Raw genomic sequence first — 7,187 nt, forward strand, 5'->3', positions numbered from 1 at the left:
TATTTCTTTAATTTATCAATGGGTGAGATTTAGTTCGATGAATCAATAAGCCCGATAAGTTGGGAAATAATATCACTTATAGTGTGTGTTGTTGATTATAGAAGGAAACTGTGTCCTAGAGATACTAGGTTGATAATGTCCCCAAGAGGAGCTCATAAGGATTGTCATGTTAAACCCTGCAGGTGGACTTAGTCCAACATGACGATAAGGTTGAGTGGTACTACTCTTGAACTAAGATATTAATTAAATGAGTTGTCAGTAACTCACTTAATTAGTGGACATTCGATATCTTAAACACAGGGAGACTAACACACTCATAATAAGAAGGAGCCCAAAAATGTAATTTGGGATTGGTGCGGTAGTTCAATAATAGTTCTCTAGTGGAATGAATTATTATTGATAAAATTAAGTTGTGTGTTCGGGGCGAACACGGGATGCTTAATTTTATCGGGAGACCAAAACCAATTCCTCCTCTCGGTCCCTATCGTAGCCTCTTATTTATAGAGTACTATACACACCTATACCCACCTTCTATACCCACCTAAAGGGGGCCGGCCAAGCTAGCTTGAGAATCAAGCTAGGGTCGGCCTAAGCATGGTTTATGGGTGGCTGGCCCTAGCTTGAACCCAAGCTAGAAGGGGCCGGCCTTAATGAAATTAAAAAGAATTTTAATTTTAATTTTTATTATGTGGAAGATATAATTTATTAAAGAGAATTAAAATTAAAATATCTCTCTTAAAAGGATCTACAAAAAGATTAAAGAAAGAAATTAGATCTCTTTCCTTATTTGTAGATTGGAAAGATATTTTATTTTCTCTTTGAAAATTATTCACATGTTGAAAAATTAAAATTATAGAAATTTCTTTTTATCAACCATGAAGGGATTTTTGAAGAGAAATTTTATTTTTAAAATTTTCGGAAACAAATTAGGAAGTTTTAATTTGTTGATTGAAACTTGTCTAATTTGTCTCTCTATGATGTGGTCGGCCATTATAAGTTTAATTGGGAAATTTTATTTTATTTTTCTCAATTAATTCATGTTAAGGAAAATTAAGGAAATTTTATTGTAATTAAATTTCCTAATTTACCAAGGCTAAGGAATATAAAAGAGGGGGTTGGGGTGCCTTCATGAGGTACAACCTCTATTAATTTTCTCCCTCTCTTATTCCTTGGTGTGACCGGCCATCCTCTTCCTCTCTTCCTCTTTGTGGTGGCCGAAACCTCTCTCTTGGCTTGGAGCTCTTGTGGTGGCCGGATACTACTTGGAGAAGCAGAAGAAGAAGGAGAGAAAGCTTGTATCCCTTGGAGCTTGGTTGGTGGTTTTCTTCATCCTTGGTAAAGCTCTTGTTTTGGCCGAACCTAGCTAGGAGGAGAAGAAGGTGCTTTGGTGGTTTCTCATCTCGGAAGATCGTTGCCCACACAACGTCCGAGGTTAGAAGAGGAATACGGTAGAAGATCAAGAGGTCTTTCTAAAAGGTATAACTAGTAATTTTTTCTTTCCGCATCATACTAGTTATTTTTGGAAATAATATCAAATACAAGAGGCTTACGATTCTAGTATTTCGAATTTATTTTCGATGTAGTGTTCTTATGTTTATTTCTTTTCCTTGTGATTTGATTGTTCCTTTCGGTTAACCTAAAGTTATTTTAGGAAATTAAATATTAGCTTTCCATAAAAGGTTTTGTCTAGTCGGTGGTGGTTGCTCCCATATCCAAGAAGGTCATGTGCCTCGCCACGTCAGTACTGGAAACCAATTATGAAAATTAATATTTAATGGAATTAATAACTTAGGTGATTTGGATCGAACGTGTTAAGTTCTGCAGGAGATCCAAGTCAAAACCTAAAAGAACAAATAAATTAAACTATCAATCAAACGTGTTAAGTTCCACAGGCGATCCAGGTTTAATTTAAAAGAACACATGGTAGCTAGGAAAAGGTTCAGATCTTTGTACAAAATTTTTGTACAGTGGAACCTCTAGGTTTCCGAGTAGCAACCAACAAAAGATACTATAGTTTGTTAGTTGTTTGATCTAAAATCTAGGTTTCTTATGATTTAGTTTGATACATACTACAAGTTCAATATATGGGAAAATAAATTATATTTTAAATTCTTAATTTAATAGTTTTAGCAACCCATATAGTTTGTAACAAATATAATGAAATTGTATTCTCATTATGTAACAATATATATGAACAAAGTTTGAATGTACAATCAATTAAAAAATAAATTTATTAGAAATGATTTTATTGTTGAAGTTGAACAGTTTATGAATTTTGTTCAGAGACATCCATAATGTATGAATGATGTCGAGTTACGATGTCCGTGTAATCATTACAAATGTAGAAATAGAGTCTTCTATGATGAGGATACCGTGAAAGCACATATATGTAAAAATGGTTTTATGTCAAATTACTCCAATTGGTAATATCACGGAGAGCCTTATTTGTATGAACCAATTAGGCCTTCTAGTGGTTCATCATTTGGCACAACTGTTGCTAGGAAATTATCAACTAATGATATTGCAATATAATCAATGATTCATGATGCGATAAATACAGTTAATTATTCCAATATAGATGAAATATCAACACCTGAATATCAGCAACTATATGAAATATTAAATGCTAGTGAAAGAAAAGCATGAGAAGACATTCCTTTTAGTCATTGTCAACTATCAGCTATTGCAAGATTATTGAATATGAAAGTAAAACATCATTTTTCAAAAAGATGTTACGATGACATATGTCAATTGATGTCCGAGTTGCTCCCTGCTAATAACATAATGACTGATAACTTTTATGGTACAACAGAATTAGTTAAAGGTTTAGGTTTGCCTACAGAGAAGACATCATGATATTTTGGAATGAAGACAATGAACTTATTGAATGCAGAATTTGTACCCACCCTCATTATAAGCATCGTACTCACATACCAGGGAAAAAGAAAAATATTGTTTGGAAAGTGATGTATTATTTTCATTAACTGCTAGACTTCAACGCTAGTATGCATCTGCCACTACAGCTTGCCACATGATGTGGCATCATAAGCACGAAGAAGGTATCAAGTGTCATCCTTGTGATTCCCCTGCATAGAAACATCTTGATACTGTATTTTCCTCCTTTACAATGGAACCACATAATATGAGATTGAAACTTTTCACAGATGGATTTCAGTTAGTTGGGACAACAATATTCATCTTGGACAGTTATATTAACATCGTAAAATTTATAGCCATAGATGTGCATGAAAAATGAATTTATGTTCCTTACTATACTTATTTCTGGTCCAACCAATCCCAAAGAGAAAATAGATATTTTTTTGCAACCTCTGATTTTTGAGTTAAATGAATTATGGAACATAAGGTCTATGACTTATGATATTATAAGTAAAACTAATTTTAGATTGCATGCTATATTATTATAGACGATCAGTAATTTTTCAGCATACTCAATGTTGTTGGGTTGGAGCACGGCTGGTAAATTAGCATGCCCACATTGCTTGTCAGAATCTAATGTATTTTCATTACCTTGCAGTGGGAAAATATCTTAGTTTGATAATCACCATAAATTTTTACCAATTGATCATCCATTTAAGTGAAATAAAAAAAAAATCCTAAAGAATGTTGTAGTCAGAAAACTTCTCCCAATAGTCCATGCTTTAGGTGAAGAAATAATTGAACAAATAGATAATTCTATATTTCTACCAGTAACTCAACCTGGTTTTGATGAAATAAATAAATACATTGTTAGAATGTGTAAGTATGGTTTGAAAAAAATGAGTATTTTTTGGGAGATGTCATATTGGAAGTATCTACTCATTCGACATAATTTAGATGTGATGTATGTTGAGAAAAATTTCTTTGATAGTATCTTTAATACTATGATGAATGTGCCTGAAAGAACTAAAAACACTGCAAAATCACATGAGAAATTAAAAAAACTAGTCAACATACTATAATATCATCAGAATGAACAACCAATAAATTTCCAAAGACTTGTTATATATTGGATAAAAATGATAAACAAGCTTTATGTAGTTAGTTGAAAGAAATTAAATTCTCAAATGGGTATACATCAAATATAGCTCAATGCGTGGATATGAACAAGTTAAAGAGGTTTGGAATGAAAATCATGACTGTCACGTGTTTATGCAAAGACTTATTCCAATCATTTTTCAAGATTTACTTCCCAATGTTTGACAAGCACTTATGGAACTGAGTCTGTTATTCAGAGATTTGACGGCGAGGTATATTATGATAGTTGATATGCTTAGGCTAGAAACAAATATTTCTCTCATGCTATGTAAGCTGAAGCACATATTTTCATCCAATTTTTTTTATTCAATGGAATATTTATCAGTACATTTACCATATGAGGCATAAATAGCTGGTCATGTGCAGTACAACTGGATGTATCCATTTGAACATTTTATGAGAAAATTAAAGAATAATGTTTGTAACAGAGCAAGAGTTAAGAGATCAATATGTAATGCTCATCTGTTTGAAGAAGCATATTCCTTCTGTTCCTATTATGTTGTTGATAATGTGAAAATTAGGTATCGCAAGTATCCTAGAAATTCTGATGATGCTCAACTGATAGACCCATCGATACTTTCTATTTTTAAGTTTTCTATTAAGTTAATGGGTGCATCTATTTCTAGATGGTTAACTCAACAAAAATATCGTGCTACAAGAATATATATACTCTTAAATTGTAATGAGGTTAAACCTTATATAAAGTAAGTTAACTTCTCTAATTAAATATTTATTCCGTTTAATTTGTTTGCCTGATATCTCAATTGTTTTAAAATTACCTTCTTTCTCAGCTTATATGAACAACAACTATATCTACAAAATCTATCAATGGGTGTAAGTGAAGTAGTTGAAAAGTTGGAAACCAAATATGTATTATGATTTCAAATATATGTAAGTTAGAGAATTTTAAAAAAATTTTAGTTCGTGTGTATTAAGTTCAGTTCTAATTGATATCATAACTATTTGTAGGTGAAATATCATTTGTTTTTCAAATGTATAAGATGATAGGATAATGAATCTTGCATCAGAACTGCTTAGTAAAATAATAGTTTACTCTAGTTACTATACTAATGGCCTCAAATTTCACGTGGTACAACGAGATTTACGGAGATTAACCTATAATTCTGGTGTTTGCGTCAAAGGATCTATGAACAACAGTAACACTGAGTTTGATTACTATGGTAGACTTGACAAAATCATAAAGGTTGAATATCCTGTATTACCTATAAAAAGGTGTATATTGTTTAAATGTTTATGGTATGATCTGACCCCAAGAACATGCACCCGAATATATTCAAACTACAATTTAGTTGAGGTTAATACAAATAAAAGGTTCAATAAGTTTGAACCTTTCATTTTCAGAATATAAGCGGGTTAAGTTTTCTATCTTGAATATCCTATGAAAAAAAGAAGATTTAGTGAATGGTTGTCTGTTTGTCGAATGAAGATTCGCTCGACCATAGAAACGTTGAATACCATCACTACTCAAAATCATGATGCATTTCAAAATGATAAAGTGGAGAGACATTCAGTTAATTCATAATTCCAATCCACATCTCAATTACTTGTAAATGTTAATATCACTTACAAAAAGATAGATGATGATGAGATGTTCAACCATAAGAATTTTGTTGAACTATAATAAGGATTTAAAAATGATTAATATTGATTAGTCAGATATTAATATTGATTAGTCGGATGCTAATGAAAATTAAATTTTTAAAAGGTCCAGAACACCTTACTTTATATTTTGACCTGCCAATCTAGTATATCAACAAGATTATACATGCGCAACCAACTATTCTCTTGTAACAAATAATTATCCCAGACAAGCAAGAAATTGATGAGCAATAAATAAAGCTTATGAATAAATTCAAAACAAACTATATATACACTTTTATAATTTATTATTAGTTTTATCCATTCTCATTCTTTCAAAAATCCTAAAGTAAATTCATCGTGATAAATATTGTTATTTTGTCTATTAATAAATAAATTTAATTTAAAAAATAGCATATAAATTATCTTCTTCCCATATAATTTTCCTTTATTCTCTTTTTTCCCTTATAATTTTTCTCCAAGTATATTGTCTTCTACAAGAAGTCAGCGTCGCCTATTAACATAAAAAATGTCAATTAGACTTGATTGATCTTCATATGTGTCTCAAATTTAGTTTAAAAATGAAGAACTGTCTTGCCTAAACCACTTTATAATTGATACGGTGCGTGTTTTGTGGGATCGATAAGATGATGTGGCTGAAAGTCAAAACTACAGGGGGGTCAGGAATCAAGCTGACCTATAAGGCGAGAAGATCAGAAGTCATGCTAGCGTGGCTGGTCAACAGGCTAGCTGACAGGAAGTCAGCATGGTCAAAAATCAAGCCAGTGGGGCGGGTCAACAGTCTAGCTGGCAGGGAAGTCTGCAAGGTCAGAAATCAAGCCAGCGTGGCTGGTCAACAGTCCGGCTGACAGGAAAGTAGACGGAGGTCGAGAATCAGACTCAGCGTGCGGGTCGGAATGCTCAGGTCATGGATAAAAGCAGACACATATGGGTCGGGAATCAGACCCAGCGTGCGGGTCGGAACGCTCGTGCCATGGATAAAAGCAGACACATGTGGGTCGGCGGACAGACCCAGCGTGCAGGTCGGAACGCTCGTGACATGGATAAAAGTAGACACGTGGGTCGGCGCATGTGGGTCGGGAATCAGACCCAGCGTGTAGATTGGAACGCTCATGTCATGGAAAAAAGCAGACACATGTGGGTCGGCGGACAGACCCAACGTGCAGGTCGGAACGCTCGTGCCATGGATAAAAGCAGACACATGTGGATCGGCGGACAGACTCAGCGTGTAGGGCGAGACGTTCATACCATGGATAACAGCGGACAGATGCAGGTCAGGGAACCGACCCAGCGTGCAGGTTGGGACGTTCATACCATGGATAACAGCGAACAGATGCAGGTCAGGGAACCGACCCGACGTGCAGGTCGGGACGTTCATACCATGGATAACAGCGGACAGATGCAGGTCAGGGAACCGACCCAGCGTGCAGGTCGGGACGTTCATACCATGGATAACAGCGAACAGATGCAGGTCAGGTATGCAATTGGGATCAGACCATGGGTCAGGTCAGGGAACCGATCCAGCGTGCAGG

This window comes from Zingiber officinale, chromosome 7A (assembly GCF_018446385.1).
Source record: "Zingiber officinale cultivar Zhangliang chromosome 7A, Zo_v1.1, whole genome shotgun sequence".
Lineage (NCBI taxonomy): Eukaryota > Viridiplantae > Streptophyta > Magnoliopsida > Zingiberales > Zingiberaceae > Zingiber > Zingiber officinale.